Source organism: Typopeltis vanoorti, chromosome 8 (assembly GCF_054136105.1).
Source record: "Typopeltis vanoorti isolate ZY-2024b chromosome 8, IOZ_Tvanoo_1.0, whole genome shotgun sequence".
NCBI lineage: Eukaryota > Metazoa > Arthropoda > Arachnida > Uropygi > Thelyphonidae > Typopeltis > Typopeltis vanoorti.
In genome coordinates, this window is record NC_143556.1 from 22,342,759 (window position 1) to 22,361,148 (window position 18,390).

General features: G+C 35.2%; 1 long non-coding RNA gene across 1 annotated transcript; it reads left to right on the forward strand.

Moving 5' to 3' along the window:
• Positions 1-721: 721 nt before the first annotated feature.
• Positions 722-3,654, forward strand: LOC150103828 (uncharacterized). Its single transcript, XR_016548666.1, has 2 exons — positions 722-965; positions 3,285-3,654. It is a non-coding gene; the product is annotated as an uncharacterized LOC150103828 (long non-coding RNA).
• Positions 3,655-18,390: the final 14,736 nt, after the last annotated feature.

Here is an 18,390-nt window from a genome sequence, read left to right on the forward strand (position 1 = left end):
CAAAAAAAAAAAAAAAAAAATAGTGAAAGCAGTCTCATTGTAACATCAAATGTATACGCCCTCTAGTGGCGCGGTTGAACACATTTATTTTAATTTCTCATGTTTAACAGTTTGGTTATATATAAAGAAATGATTTTTGGAAGTGAGCGTTATAGCTTTAGGGTTAGTTCTAACAACAGTGAGAAGGATCGAGGATAGCGAAGTGAGAAGAACTGACTACTTTGCCGACATTACTCAGCAGTAAGCAAGAAAGTGCGTTTAGAGTATGAGTAAGACAAAATTTCATTCTGCATATCGATATTTTTCTACATTTAAGCCATCGGTTATGAGATCGATTTCCTCTTCTTTGTTCAAGGCTAGGCTATAATTTTGTTTCGCATAGAAAAGACTATACCTGCATGTTACTGTATTTTCAAAACCGAACATTGACATCTGAAAAAAAAGAAAAGAAAAAAAAAAAGAAAGCTTTGAATTTCCACACCTTTTTTAATAAAGTAACTTCTTTAAAATATAGAAAATGGTGCGATTTAGAAATATTTAAAAAAGCAAAGACTGAGCACTTGTATTCTGCAATTAAAGTGTTTACATATTTACGCAATTCGATAGCTATGAACTGGGACCTCGAGTCTGTGCTGCCATCTATAATTTTCACCAAGTTCCTCGTCTGCCAGTGCAAGTTAGTTTCATTTTCCGTTTGCTTAGTGTTAAGAGCACAGCAACTATGACGTAACACGAAGCGGCAGCAATTCGTTGGATTATTTGCGATGTCATGAGGAGGTCTGTGTTATTAGCCATGAAACGAAAGCAACTGCACTTCGCAGGAGGAAACTGTGGTTCATTCGTCACTGGACACGCATAAAGAAGTATTTCATTTAGTTATTAATTTCAGAAAGACGAGGAACAAGGGGACATACTCGAGCAGCAAGAGAGAACGGAAACCTGTAACGAATCGGCTACAGAAGAAGGTAATTTTATGAAAGGAAACGTTTCTATTCAATTAATTCTTTACTTATTTTCTAGAATTGAAGACATACTCTAGTATTTATTCAAAGTCTTTATTCAAAGTTTGTCCTTGCAACGCTCATTTGTTTCGGTATTATTGTCATTTCTGCAGTGTCATTCATTACGAAACGTATGTGTTTTCTTTCTATTTTCTTTTATTTCGTGAATAGTTTATAATGGTAACATTTAAATAATTTCCTTTGAAGTGTGTTTTTCTTTAAATTCTTGACAGATGTTATGCATATGAAAGCTTTTTTATATCTCCTCTTTTATCAAGTATTTTTTTAAAGATTCCTAATTATTATTATAAATGGATCTATTAAGCTGTATTAATGACTTCAGAGTACAATCTACAGCCATTTAAATCTCATTATAAATTGTTTACTGCATGGTGGTCAAAATTAATCACATTGAAGCTGATTTTTCTTGAGCTCCCTAAAATTACGGATTGCCTATTTATGCTTCACTTCTATTGGCCATCACTAAATGCGATTGGCAAACCGGATCCAGCTTTCGATGAAATAATTTTTCTGATGTAGCGATCAGAAAAATTATTTCAGATAACCACTATTTCACAATGTTTCTCTCTTCTTTTAAATCAAAAGTTACTGCAAGTGATCAAATGTTTTAAGAAAAACAGAAAAAAAAAATCTAACGTCTTTTATTCCCAAAAAAGAAAAGAAAGGAAGCTCCTTTAGTCGTAACCAACGTTATAGTAGACAGGTGAGCACTCAATCTCTGTCCTTCCAGCCTCTCCTGACAGTGAGCCTGAGTTATGAATGAATCAAAGATTTTAAGGAGAGAGAGAGAGAGAGAGAGAGAGAAAAGTTTTTGGGAAGAAAAACCTTTGTTCCTGCCGGAGATTGACTAACTCGGAAAACTCTCTAAGAAAGGCTTAGAAAAATGTTTTTTATCCGCTAGAATCGAACTTAGAATGTCCTTTCTTCTAGCGCTGTGGACGCAAACCTGAAAACCTCATTTCTACAGGACTATACGGTGCCTCAAATGTTCTATGAATGCATTATATTATTATTACGCGACACCTCCATAGAATCCACTAAATGATCGTTGGAAGGCATCCTACCACACATGGAATCTCTATGGATGTATACTTAGCGAAGTTGCTTTCACTGTGATTATTAAAATGCCAGTTATTTAGTACGTTTTAACATGTTAGTTTCCTTTTCCTACTTTCCATAATAGCTCTTTTATATTCTGAAATATAACAAAACCAAATCCCCTATTACCTTTTTCCCAAATGGAGTAGTGGAACTCGTCTAGTCCCTTAATATCATCTATAGTTCAGTCCATGGTTACCGATGATTTTGAAACCCATTGAGAGAAAGGGTACAGCGGACAACTGTCGCCATCTCGTGCTATTAAATGTTAACTTTCCCATGTTATGTGGTTAAAACACTTAATTTCCAGGAGGAAGACCTTGGTTGTTTACTGCAAGACTGGGAAAGTTCCTCCAATCGGTGACTATTTTCAATTAAACCTGTAACAGTCAGGTTTACTTCTGCAATAAAACATTACGAATTTATAATTATTCACTTCAAACTGGAAAGAGCTGCCGTCACAAAATTCTTAAATCTGATTGGTTTTCTCAAGCTGGGAAAGGGATTATTGTGTGCAAAGGATGCTGAACATTTGGAACGTCTTTCGCTGCCTAGCAAAATAGATGAAAATGTGGCAAGGAGCAAAAATAAGTTGTCCATGAAAACAATCGATCTCTGTTTGAGAGTTAGTTTATGTTCCCAGCTTGGTCTATTTCCGAATGATTAGAACTTGGCTTTCAAGTAGCTACGAAGATATTTCCAAGAACTTGCCAATCAGATTGTTAGGTTTGAGTATGATCATGAAAATTCATTTCCTAAACGACAGGACTTTTTATGTAAAAATCTTGCAGCTGTTTAGCGAAGCTCTTCTTCTATCATAATAATGAGAACTGCTCATTTTGTTAAAATAAATAAACAATAAAATCAATAATTATATTCTAATGTATAAATGCGCTGTTTCAATTTTACCTTGATATTTTCTTACAGGATTGAGAGAATAAAATGATTATGTTTCAAAAAAAATCATCATAACTAAATTATAAAAATTTTCTTAGAACCAAACTAACTTTGAGAAGTTTAAATTCCAGATGTTTGCAAATTATGATTGGTGTATTCTTAGTCATTTTCAGCGAGTAATAAAAAAGGTAAACAGCACTAAATATGCTTCATGTCTTAAATGAGTTATTATATGTTTAAATTAACTTTTATTTTCTGTTTCTTTAGAGGAATCATTTGACGCAATGAGCTGGAACTCGAGCAACAACATTCCAAAAATTGTTCCCGCCGTTTTACACGGCGATAGTCAGGGACGGAGCGAGCCAGTTTTTTATCCTGATAGGAGTAAACGCAATTCTAATATTCCTAAGCCAAATCCTAATCCGCAGCCTCCTCCACCCCCCAAACCCAACAATGGTGGCAAGAACAGTAGTAGTGGGGGTGGATCTGGATCCCGGTGGGTTTGAATCTCATCAGCCATGGAAAAGTGGGCAATTAAAGCCACTGATAAATTCATAACTCACTTTGGAATTTTCTACTTCATTGTAACATCGCTCAATAGGATAAGCTATAATTGCAAATAAATTTCTCAAATGTTTATTGTGTGTAAAATTTTATTTCACCGTATCGTATCGTGTATCACCGTATCACCGTATCACAGCGCTTGAGGTGTGACATTATGCATTTTACTTCATGCTGAATATGCCTTCAGCATGTTCAGTATGAAGTAAAAGTTTTGAATTCACAACAGTTTCGGACAATGGTGTCCTATTATGGGGAGCCACTGAAGTATAAATTTGGTACTGCAGATTATTTCGATTTTGGTTCGAAAGATGGCGCCAGTATGAAAACAAATTGCGTTAAATATTGTACAGTACTGATTTTCCACTTCCATGACCGGGTTTATTCACAACCACACGTTCATAAATTTATGCATATATTTTTATCTGAAATGTATTCGCTTATTTATGAAAAAAAAAATGCATTTAAATATTGAAATCTCTCTCTCTCTCTCTCTCTCTCTCTTTAGCGAGTTGCATGAAGAGTTTATTTTTAATTATGAAATCTATCCCCAAAAAAGCACTTTTGTGATTGTTTGCAATGTATTTGGTATAAAAAAGAACTACATCCGGTGTTTTTACTGGCATTGCTATGATAAACGTCTAATTATTTGTATTTTCAAAACTCATTAATGTTTTATAACGGCAATACAAGAACAGAAATTGAATGAATATATATATATGTATTCATTCATTCAATATATATATATATATATATTAGTCAGGAGTATATTCTGGCATGTTTGTAAGTTTTTGTGAACATTCGAAATACTATAAATACGTGATTACATCACAAATGAAATTTGTTATGAATCATGTTATGGATGAAGTATGGTATCAGCTATAATATGCACTGGTGGTATCGTATGTATTAATCGTGTACATTTTGAGAATTTGGTCATGTTTCGTATTTGTGCTTAATTAATAAAATCACTGGTTGGATAAGATCCATTGTAATCTACTGTTTTGTTTATGATGAATAAATAGGAGATAACGAACATTAATAAAATCAATTAAATATATGAGTTTATTTGTGTTTTTCTTTGGCAAGCGATAGGTAGATTTTATCTGATTATTACCCCTTCTATTGTTCATTTGACCTTTAGGCTTTAGACCTTTGTGCATTGAAAATAAATTCTGTTAATAAATAATCTGGCACTTGAGCGATGCCTGTTGGATATTTTAAAATTTATATAAGAATTTTTGCACTAAAAGAATTGTTGAATTAGTTAATAACTCTACTTTCTTAGTTTTCTTACACGCAAAGGGAATTTACGAACACACCATTCGCATCGTTATCGCTTCAATGGAAGCTTCGTGACCAATGCCGATTACAGTGAAATAAACTTACCTTTAGCTGAGAGAGAAATCACTTTAAAATGCGTATTTATTTATTTTCCTGATCTTCGAAACTTAAATACAGATCCTTATTATATTTCCATGATTTCTCAACTATTTGGCTCAAGTTAAATATTATACTGACGACTTCAATTTGAAGTCAATGCAGCTTGTTCTGATGCTGAAAAAAGCAGAAGCTATAACAAGTAATGTGGAAAAACAGTGCAGCTCAGCATAATATAAACATCAATCTAATTTAAAACGTACATCTAAATGCTAGATGCACCTTAAAACAACCTAAAAGTAATTCAACTCTGATTAGCCCTACTTCACCAGCAGAAATAATTAACATCATCAAGCATCTCAACAACAAAAAAAGCTCCAGGTACGAACCTGGAGCTTTTTTTTGTTGTTGAGATGCCATCACAAACAAGCCATCACAAACAAGATCACCAAGCTGCTCCATGCAAAGCTATAGTGCATTTTGTCAGCATCATGAGCGCAATTCTAAGAATACAATATTTCCCTCGATACTGAAAAATTGTTGACATTAATTCACAAACCGGGAAAATATCCACAGTTGCCTCAAAATTATCGTCCCATCAGCCTGTTGTCCAATGTAGAAAATTTCCGCAAAATTTTTCTCCAGACTTCAAGAATAGACAGACAGATTAAATATCATACAAAATTAACAATTCATCTTTCGTCGAAATCAGAGTACCACCCAGCAAATTATTCGTTAGCAGAGTATACTACTATGGGATACAACTGGAAGCAACACATCAGTGCTGTATTCCTTGACATTGCAAAGCCTTTTTTTTTGTTTTCTTTACAAACTCACGACAGTCAACATATCAATGAATATGATACGATATGTCTACTCAAGTCATACCTTACCAAAGGAAAATGCAGTTCGCAATTAATGGAAAAGGCTCTACCCCAAAAAGTAAAATTTTAGCTGGAGTTCCACAAGCTGGGGACAGTAAGAAACAGTTCTCCCGCATTTATTTGCGATCTACATGGCAGACATGCCACAGAACCCCATGGCGTCCTTCACGGCTTTCAACGCAGATGACACGACAGTATTAAGTAGATCACTCCATCCTCACCTTGTAATAATAATAATAATAATAATAATAATAATACCTTCAAGACAATACTGTATGTCAGTGTGATAAAATTATTTCTCAGGTTGGAGGCTCCAAGTAAACCCTCCAAAAGCGTAGCCATATTCTTCACCAAAGGTGACACATTCTTCTGTTTGGTAGCCAAATCTCATGGCAAACAGAAACCAAATACCTCGGGTTACTACCAGACAAAGGATTGTGTTTCAGTAATCACATCAGGCACATCTGTGCGAAAGTATCCAAAACTATCACTCAATTTTAATCGACGCAGCAAATTAAACACACGGAACAGGCTAGTACTCTATCAGATGCGATTCGCCTATAATTACCTATGCCTCATCAGGTACATACCAAAATTACGAATACAAATATACTTGCGAATGATTCTAAACACTCCATGGTTCATCAGAAACGAACAGATTCATCGCGATACCAATATTCAATATATTTCCTCATTCCTTCGCTCTCTAGCAGTAAAATTCTTTTGAAAAGCGGCTACGCAACTAAATCAAATGATCCAACAAGCTGCAGGCAACAACGAATATGACCTCTACCAGCATAAAAGACACAAAGCCATTTTTGGTGGATAACATTTAATGCATCAGCCCTCACCGGTTAGTATAAAAAACGGTAACCTTCACCTTTACGTGTTATGAGTTTTTATCTAATTAAAAAAAACAAAAAAAAAACATTTCAAACTATTAAATATAAGCTGCAGCGTGTAGTTCAAAACAGTGTTAAAATTTATTAAAACAATTGAGAACTATATAACTGAATTATACTCTATAATATTGCATGAACACTATATTTTATCATTTATTATTATTATTATTATTATTATTATTATTATTATTATTATTATTATGTGTTTCAATCTGATTACCTTACACATGATTGTGCAATTTTTTTTCTTTTATCTCAATATTGACTTTTTTTTTTTTTTCGTAATTAGCAACACACTTCTTATATAACTGCACTTCCTAGGATAAAAAGATCCATCTGGATACTATAATAGGGTATAATTATCTGTAATTATCTCAATAATTATAGGTAAAGGCACTTGTCCTTACTAGTAACACAAGCTATAGTATTACTGCAGTATGTAGGACTCCAGGATACAAGTTCATCGTTCTGGATTGTTATAACAATCTACCACCAACATGCTTTTTAGGACGTACATTCTTTATTTGTGCATATTAAATCCAAGACATATAATCTAAGGTAACACATATATTTTCCATCGATTTATAAGTATTTATTTTTCTTTTCCAATTAATTATTTAATTTCATTATAAAACACCCAGCCACATCCACGTCCACACGTATCGGGGGGACACTTTTGTTACCTGATTACTCTCATCACCGCATTGAGCCCTCAGGAAGCTTTCAATGATGGCCTACGGTATACAACCGGCCAAAAGCGATAAGGGTCATTAATAGCCACATAATCATTCCCGATAGCGCCAAATCCGCTGTGATAGGGTTAACGAACTTCTTGCGAAAAACTACCTTCGTGTGTTTCAGCCATAAGCTAGTGACAGAGCATCTCCGAACTCTCTCTTGCATCCTATAAAATACAAATTCGAATTGCAGAGCCACAGTCAGCTAACAATAGCAGAAAGGAACACCGACGTCGCTTCTTGTAGAATATTCGCAAACATACCCAGCACGCAAGGAGAATAAATTATGCACTTACTAATATCGGGTAACGAAAATCCAACCGATAAATCCCGCACCGCACCACACCGTTCTAATCATATGAGGACAAAACCGGAGTATCCCGGAGAAAAACCTCATATTTCCGCATATAACCCGCTATCCCTCAGAACTGATCGTGAAACGCAGTCCTGAGGGGAAGAGATTTAGAAGTTCTTCACACGAAGGTGAAGATATATTTCTTAATGGTTCTCTTTTCATTTCCAGTGTAACACTTGCTTTATCTATTAGAAGTTCTTCGGTCTGAATTACCTGTCAGCGAATGGGTCTTTTATACTTCTGTAGCGAAATCAACAATAATGACGTCATAAATGAAAAATGACATTATTTATTTTAAATGTGTGTTGATTTTATATTCGTAAATACCATGACAATGTTATTATACGCAAATTCTTCTGTTGCTATTATTCCATTGTTATTATTGAATTGAATTCTATTGTTATTATTTAAACAATTGCGTTTCTATTTCGCCAGTGTAGTTTACAAGACGCGATGTTGTTTCTTCTGTTTTCGAAATGCGACATAATTTATGTGGCAATGCTATGGCGATATTAACAATAAATATTAAGCTAAACATTCGTAGATACGATTCTGGTTCTGAGCGCATAGATCCTCGAATGCTAACGTTGGTTGTCATTAGCTCTCTAGGATAAATTTAAAACTTTTGGGATAAATAAAGTTAATTTTAAGACGAAAATGATGTAATTCTCGAGCAATGTTTTTCCAGAGACTGCGAAAATATTCAATTTTCATGAGAAAACTCCACAAGAGAATGTTGAAGATGAAAAGAATGGAATATTTTGAACTAGGCCATTGTATCTTTGCAGTTAACTGTAAATTCTTTAAAAACCTTAAAAAAATAATTACTTAATACATGTTAAATAAATAAGAAAATATCAATTTAAAATATTAACGCTTATTTAACATCCCAATCCGAATCGTAGTGGTGAATGTTTTATACCCAACCTGTGGAATATTGTAATTGCAATCTCGCGGGTGCGATTCCAGGTGTTCAAGGTGTGTAATGCACACCCACGGAATTGCAATATAACCGATAATCTATTTTTGCATTTATTTTTGTTAAAGACTACCCTAATTGTTTCCTGGCTTCTCATAATTTTATAATTATGAGAACCAGGAAATTTCTAAAATTAAATGCTATATATTAATGCTTCATGAAGATGAACTTCGAAGCGTAAACCTTGCCTCACAGCACTGAGACAAACGCAACCAGAATCAGTGGCTGCGATTGGTTATTATGTCAACCAATCTAGTTGATCGTTGTGATTTATCACCAGTTTTTGTTTTTGTTTTCTGATTTCCATCTGTTTTGCTTCCGTGAAATGTAAACTGACGTGTTTAGGAATCCTATATAGACAATTCATTTTCTATAAATAATTATAACTTTTTTGTCCATATTTACAATGAGAAAAGTGCTGATGATCGCTACTGTTTGTCCTGTTTTCTGCCAGATGTTTTTTAAATTGTATGATTGTAGTCGCAGGAGATAATTCTCGTCCTCATCTTCCAACAAGTTTTACACCTTTGAGTAATTCAAATATACCAAGAAAATACAGCATTCTCCTTCATTATTTTTTCTAATATATCTTAAAACGAACACATTGTCCCCAAATCTATGCAGATTTGGTTACAATTAATTGATAAATTAAAGTGTTCAAAGTTATCAACAATTAATTGCATTGGACCAATTAAGATGAGCACTGATGTGCTACAGACTCTTCGAAAACTTCATACATCAATAAATATGCAATCATACGGTCAAATTGACGTGGATTTTGTAGCGCGGGTTGCATAATTCACACGACAGCACACCCAACCGAAATGGGCACGTAATACCACACATAATACATATAATATGTTATTAGTGGCGCAGTATACATGGAATGGTTAAAATTAGTGACTGTATGAGAAACATGGGTTTGTTTACTTTTGCGCAATTGTTCAATACGAGGTCTAATCAGTGGTGAGCTATGGAAATTTTAACAAAGGGCTCGCATCGTCGAGAAAAAAAAAGGCTAACTTAGCCCTTATAATACTAATATTGCGACTTTGTAGAGCTTCTGCTATGATAATTCCTGTAGGATATCCATCATTAATGCTAGATCTTTTAAAAATTCCAAATTGAGAAGTCGGTTTTAAAAGCCCTTATATTAATCGTTTGATGCAAAATGCTTGCATAAAGCGGGGTAATTTCTCCACACAGCAAGAACCGTTCATAAACTGCAGGCTGCCCATCGTGATCCAAACACACAGTCGATCTTTAAAATTTCGATACAAGGCCTTTCGCAATCGTATTTAATTCTCGTTGATTTTATGGTGATTGATGATAAAAAGCATATAATTTATCCATAAATATTTCAAAATGATTTATTTCTTTAATGTTTTTTTATCGATGAGCTACGCATTGCCAAATTACAATGTTGGAAAATCTTTTTAGAAGTTTGATTGCAACACCTGATTTGTTTCCTAACATTACACTAGCTCCATCAGAACAAAATGCAATGAGATGATTTTTTAAATAGTTATCAGAAAATCCATATGAATTTAAAGTAGCAGTTATAGTAGCATGTATGCATTCCATTGTGCTATTTTCTAGTTCTACAAGATTATTGAACAAGAACAAGGGGCTCGCAAATGGGAGAAAAATTTAACAAAGGGCTCGGGCGAGCCGCTTATAGCTCACCACTGGACCGTCTAATCGTAATCAAACACGCCGTAAGTTTTGGTCAAGAGAAAGAAGTCGCATCCATGTCTTACTTTTAACGTTGTTCTTATGCGGGAAATCCCTGTTCGCACAAGTGGGTTGTCGAGAAATACAAAGGTGTAGATAGGGCATCTTCTGATAACAACTCTTTTCTTGCCAAATTCTAGAATCGAATAAGTATTGTTTCCCTAAACTTGAACTGAAAGGGTCGATCAGCCTGAAGTTTTGCCAACCTCTTCTGAATCGTTTAACGATAGATGATTCCTATTACTGAGAACGGGAAAGGGACTGAGGACCCTTTACCATTGCGTATTCATTCACATTGAGGGAAGGAACTTATTGCTGTAGTTTATCCTCCAAAATCGAGAGATGTTCTAAAATCAAGCAGGAAGTAATCTCCGGATTAGTATCAGCTGTGAGGAGTAACATTTCAAGGTCATTGTTTTCAAATTTGCATTCCGTATTTTAAATTTTTAAAGACCCCATTGCTTGTCACTTGTTGTAAAGAGGTTTTCTTCCTTCCTCTGCATCCTTGCATTAAGGCTGTTTAAATGAATGTCCAAACATATCAGCCAGGTACGCAACTTTTAAACATCGTGTATTGTCTTTATTCATGGAGACAAACTCAGGTTTCTCTGCAGCAAAAATTTCTAATAACATATCAGTTCATAAAATCTGGAGAGTACCTTACCTTTGGAAAACCACCGAATATCGGTGTGAAGGACCAGAGTTCTTACTTCCTTACACATGAGTTCGAGAAGTCTAGTCTTGTCTTAACTGATCTCGTTATAGTTTGGTTAAACATCGCAACTAATGAGTCCATTACGCTTCTTTGGGCTTCATGAATCGTTATAGCTACCAAAATTTCTCGATGGAAGCAACAATGAATGGATACTACCTTAGGAAAATCGTGATTTAATCTTGAAATAAAACCTTTAATTCTACCAGTCACCAGACTTGTCCCCAACATAGCTTATTTTCTTCCAAAGTGGCTGTCATAGAATCGCATATGTTTGATCCAATTAACGTAACAAACAATTTGGTGCATAAAAATAACTGTTCAACAACAGAATTTCCATCTAAAAATCCTATGTAACTCAACAGTTGGTTTTCTTTGTCTGTCGACAGTTGAAGTGAATTTTTTTTTTATCCTCATACACTTTTTCGGCTAATGTTTTCCAGATGTCAGAGGACATGTCTCCTATGCGGCAAGAGATAGTATCATTCGACAGGGATTAATTTGATATTTGCCTCCCGGTATCCTTTCCTATCACAGATTTAACAATTTCTTTAGAAAAAGGAAAAATATGCAGCAACATGCAGCTGCATACAATAAGACCAACGCTATTGTATGCAGCTGCATGTTGCTGACAATTATTTCAGCCATCTTATAACTCGCTACTTGCCCCTCTTCTGCAATTATTGATATTTTTACCGTTGATTTGACTTGCCTTATCTGTTAAATGATTGTTTTAGTATTAAGGGGTTTGTTCAGTTTGCTTGGAACCATACTTTCATTGCTCAGTTTTTCGTCGCTTACAACACATTCAGGACGTGGACGATTTTCCGATCCAGTGTACGTAAATCCAAAACGTAAATAACAATCGTGAAACTTGCACGAAAGTCCAGCAAAGAATACCAGCGTGCAGAAATGTACATTATCAAGTGTTCCGCAGTCTGAAAGAGTTTGAGAACCACTAGTCATGCGAGTCTACATGTTGTATCTTTGTTCACTAATGTTCCAGTGGACAAAGTTATGACCCTTGTAGAAAATCTGGTCCTTCCTGATGAGGGTGGCTTTATGTATGAACGTTTAACGAATGCATAGCGCATCCCAATTAATTTGAATACTCAATTAACCTTGAGTACTTTAATTTTTCAATTAATTGTAACCAAATCTGTTCAGAGTGGAGGACATGCGTTCGTTTTAAGATACTGTAAATTAGAAAACAATAATAAATGAGAATTCCAGATTTGGTTGGTATACTTGAATTGCCACGAGGAGCACGGTGCTTACCTTTATTGACTATAATAGTGTTTCCCATTGTAAATAGGCCAAAACGTTATAAATTAATCGAAAATTATATATTAATAACTTGTCTACCACATGTCAGTTCACACTTCATGCAAGCAAAACAGATGAAACTCTGAAAACAAAAACTGCAACTCATGACAAATGACAACGTTCAATTGGATTGGTTGATGCAATAACTAACCACAGCTTCTATGTGCTGTTGTCTCAGGGGTCACCTTTCCTCGCATTCGGAGCGGTTTAAAACTGCTAGAACGCTAAGAATTTGACCCGCTGAGCCATCTGAACATCTTTTCAAAGGGCTCAAAGGTGAATGTAGTTTGAACCCCCTTCAGGCGATTAACGCGAATGTGATGCAATGTTTAAGCCATCGAAACGTGTCCTCTTCATAAAGAATTATTCTATTGCACTGATTCTCAACCAATGGAGCGTGCTCCTTTTTGGGCGGTGCAAAGAAATTCGAAGTAGAAGGAAAAACTGAAAAACTACTTTACTGAAACAAAAGCATTCAAATGAAACTATTTATTGACACAAAAACAATATTAAACCAAAAACATAAAATACACCCTGAAAATAAAATAATAAAATCCACTGTATTGAATAAACTAGTTACGTTTACGGGGACATATCAATATTGCAAAATATACCGAGAAACTAATTAAAACTCAATATTAACAACGAATCAAAAAATTAGTGGCTTCCTAGGGCCTGTGTTGCAGAGCAAGCTTTTCATATGATGGTAATAAATTGGAAATGGACACTCTTAGTTCTCTTTCTGTATTTAACTGAGATCTATGGTATTTTCAAGGCAGCCACTGCATAAAACCCGATTTCATAAACATAAGAAATTGGGAATGCAAAAGCGCACGAAAAGCTCTTGACTTTATGCAAATAAATCACCATCAACTGCGGCCCAAAATTTAAACAGAGATTTAGATGTGAATTGTGTTTTGATTTCGCTGCTTGACGTGAAGTCTCTATATTGTTCCTTGTCTTGTATTGACAAACCTTCAGGGGTAATTTGAAACGGGTCGCTAACCCAAATGCTTTTCCATTATGCTGTTGTCGATTATAAAATAGTTTCTAAAATTCTTCGTGAATATAGTTAAATGATTTTCAATAGTTACAAGTAAAACTTTGATGTGTTGCTGTTCTGCCTTGTAGGTTTTGATAAATTCATCCACATTTGTCATTTATCATTTTTGTAGTTTCAACGTTTTATTCCATAACTCTCTAGTTTTTTACAAAAAGCATTAACTTGTTCACACATCTCTAGGATACGTGTATTTTCCTTGGAGTTACCGTTTTAATCTGCTTCTTCGTTATTTTCCTTTTCCAAGAAGATTGCTATTTCGTCACTTAATTCGTAAACACGTTGTAAACTTTTTCCCTCTGATAACCATCATGTCTCACAGTAAAATAGTAACGCTGAATGTTCCGCTCCCGCCATGTCTTTGCTAAAGTTCAGAAAACAGTCTTTATTATAAGGTCTAATTTTTATATATAACTCACCACGTTTATAACTGTTCAGGTCAGGACTTGTCTGCTTTGCAGCAATAGCTTCTCTATGAATCATGCAATATGCCAAATACATTCTGGGGATTCTTCCCTCAGAAGGGCTTGTAAACCTTTAAACCTTACAGCCATAAATCGAGCACTATCAGTGCATATTCCAACACAATTTTCCACTGTACGTTTGCCTTGCATACAAAATCGTCCAATATTTTGAACAATTCTGGTGCTATGGCCCTTCTGTCTATTGGTTTACAAAATAATAACTCTTCAACTGCTGCTAATCCATTACAAATTCGAACATAAGCAATTAAATGGCAATACTTGTTATCTCTTGACTTGTCAAGCTGAATTGAGAATAATCGTTCACAAAGCTTCGACAAGTGTTGTTGCTCCATATCTTCACATACATCACCAATTCCCCGAGCAACAGTATCCTTTGATAGAGGTATGAATTGTACTTGTTTAGTAAAACTATCTGCGAGCATAATTTTCACACTATTAATCACAACTGGCAGAATTATGTCTTCTGCGATGGTGTGGGGCTTATTTCAAAGGGCTATTTTATGTACAATATGTAAGAAGCTAGTAAAGCTTTTTCGTTTACAAACAAAGCTATTTTAATGCTAGATTTTTGCATTTCAAAATATTTCAATTTGAGAAAACACCTCTTGAGATTTGTTAACACACTCCTTATGAAGTGTTTCCATATATATTTTCAGTTTATTCGGCTTCACGCTATCAGACGATAGAAGTTTTGAACAATAACACGCAGTGGTCTTTCTTCATCATTTACTTCAGTGTTTATAAAACCTAAATCTAAACACTCTGCTGCATACTTTCTTGATTTCTTCTTCGGAATGATAGTCTGTGAACTTAAATATGTTCACGTCGACGCTTCACAGTCTTCAGATGCTCGCTTACGTCCAATTTATCCACTTTTGTACACTAGAAAATGTCGTTTTTTGATACCATGTATCACAGTCGTCGCGATTCAGACCGAAGAATCTTTTTCTAAAGATTCTTCGGTCTGAATATACGGAGTATACGTATATTCAGTATACGGAGAATGCGATAAAACAAGCACGACAAGGGAAATGATTAGAAGGTCATGAAGAAATATATTTTCACTTTATGTGAAGCACTACTAAATCTTTTCCCCTAAGAACTGCGTTTCACAATCGGTTCTGAAGGATAGTCGGTTATGTGCGGAAAAAAAAAAAACCTTTTCTCCGGAATATCCCGGAGAAAAGGTTTTTCTCCGGGATAGTCCGGTTTTGTCCTCATATGATTAGAACGGTATGGTGTGGTGTGGTGCGGGGTTTATCGGTTGGATTTTTGTTACCCGATAATTAAGTAAGTGCATAATTTATTCTCCTTGCGTGCTTGGTATGTTTGCGAATATTCTACAAGAAACGACGTCGGGGTTAATTTCTGTTATTGTTAGCTGACTGTGGCTCTCCAATTCGAATTTGTATTATATAGGATGCAGGAGAGAGTTCGGAGATGCTCCGTCACTAACTAATGGCTGAAACACACGAAGATAGTTTTTCGTAAGAAGTTAGTTAAGCCTATCACAGTGGATTTGGGGCTATTGGAAATGATTATGTAGTTATTAATGACCCTTATCGCTCTTTTGCTGGTTCGATACCGTAGGCCATCATTCTAAGCTTCCTGAAAGCTCACCGCGGTGATCCAGGGTCTAAAGGTAACAAAAGTGTCCACCCGATACGTGTGGACGTGGACGTGGCTGGGCGTTTTATAATGAAATTAAATATTCATTGGAAAAGAAAAATAAATATAAATCGTTGGAAAATATGTATGTGTCACGTTAGATTACATGACTTGGATTGTGGTATTCTAAAAGCATGGTTGTGGATTGTTATAAAAATCCAGACGATGTACCTGAATCTTGCAGTACCTGGAGCCCTTTTGTCCTGGGTACTGCCGTAATACTTTGTAAAACCGAAATCTAAATATCTAAATATGGATGGAATTATTCTTTATTTTACTTTCGAAGTGATAATCGGTGAACTTGAATTTGCTGAATTCTATGCTACTCAGTCGTCAGGCACAAAAACTAATATTAAAAAAATGGGGCACATATGAAAGAAAGTTGAGAAACAATGGTCTGTTGTGTTTACTTTGAGGAATCAAGCGAAATCCGGGGACAATTAGGGGTGTCTTTAACCGGAATAAATGCAAAAATATATCTGTGATATTGCTATTTACTGGATGAGCACCGCACACCTGGAATACTCCCCTGGTAAACATATCACTGAACAATAACTGAACAATAGCTGACCCCTGTCAGCTTCCACACTTTTTAAATTTTTTTTAAATTTAAATTGTAATGCTTCTTAGATATTTTTGTATTTTAGTAACGTTATGGTTCGTGTTAACCTTTTATTGTATTTTTTTTCATTCTTTAATCCTAATCCATAAGAAACTAGAAGTATATTCTGCGATGGTAGTCTGTTTCATTTATTTGTTTTAATATAGCCAAATAAACCGAATCTTTTCCTTCTTAGAATAAACCGTATTATATTACAAATTGTCAGTGCAGAATTTTTAAGATGCACATAAGATTAATGAGTAAACTCTTCACTGACTGTTGTGGTATCATTTGTTTACAGTAACATTAGTACAACAATCTACTTCATTTGAAAATAACAGAAACAGAATATTATTTAACTAGTGAACACTTTGCCATTCTTATCATTTTCTCATTACAGAAATTGTTCTGTATAGTTATACACTCTAGTATAGTATATAACGCTATAGTTATATACTACAGTACATTTTTCTGTACATCTTGTAGACTATGATTTATGCTTTGCCAGGAAATTGCTAGTGGCTCCCAAGCCAAACAAATAATTTTTGGTAAATCATTAAAATAATGAGCACCATGCAGCTACATTTTACTGCCGAATGAAACACAGTCTGAAACCTAGGATTAGTTAGTTCGTATGACGATACAACGGCCGTGAGTCCCTTTTACGGGAAGGTACGAAAACATCTCAACCCACAGAAATTTTATCCATGTTTGGGACCGGCATATCTGACGAATCAGTCCCATATCTGGGTCAGTATTCCTGACTGTAATCCGTATGTGTTCAAGGGATCTGTTTGCCTGCTTGAGGTATGAAAACCGCCAGATAAACTAGCGGAAAAAACCCTGCTGCCCACGCCCAAGATCGGCTAACTTAGCCGATCCTTGTGCCTTAGGTTCGACGGGAATCGAACCTAGGGCTCTCCTTCCCGAGGCATATGGTTGCGAAGCACAAAGCCACTAGAGGCTTTGTGCTTCGCAACCTTCTTCGAATATACTTCGCAATGTGGAGTATAATGCGAAGTTTACACCTCATCATCCAAGGGTAAAGAAGTACTTTTTGGCAGTGACGAATTCTCCGTGCTTACTATGCTTGCTGCGCAAGCTCATTAATTGAGAAAGAAGTAATATTTATTTGTTAATAAATGCATGCATTTATAAGCATTCCATTTAGGCTATTTTTGTAGGGAGAAGACGTTTTAAGCTTGCTCGGCAATAATTGAGCTTTACGTTGTGTATCGAAGGCCGAACTAGTCAAGCTACCTTGGCTTGCTCTGTTGTGGGAGCATCCAGGTCCTCGCTTCAGCACTGTGATTTCATGCGCGCGTATAGCCATTTCCGCTCCCTCCACGTCATCTCACCCTGTTGCTTAAACACGTGCCATACGCAGTCAAAGTAGGTCTAGCCAGTGAGCTTCAGCCCGCCTTTACAAGTGTGCGTGTTGCTTGGGAAAATTAAGTTACAACCAACTTTTTATGACGAAGTTATTGACTAGTTCATAAAGAAGAATCGTAGGGTAGAATTTGTATTCAAAACATAGAATATCATTTGTAAAATAAATGTTGTATTTGTATGATTAAATGTACATAAATTTCTAAATATATAGTTTTCAATGGTCAGTAATTCATTATTCCGCTAATCAGACTTCAATCACACCTCTCACTTCTTGAATGGTAACAAGAGCAAGCGTGAATTTCAAGACCAAGATTCTCCCCTGCATCCAATATCCTTTCTTGCGGTCTACCCTGCCTTCTTTTTCCAATTGTCTTAGATTTTAGTATTTGTTTAGGATATTGAGTGTTGGCCATTCGGTTTACATATTTAATCCATTTTTTTTTATAACTGTTCAGTTTTTCTTCTATTGATTTGTTTTTTTTGTTCTTTTAAATGTCTTCGTTCATTTTTTTTTGATCTAATAATCTTTATTTTGCAGTTCTTCTCATAAATCACATTTCTAATTTTATTCATTTTATTCCTATAGTGTGGTGGTTC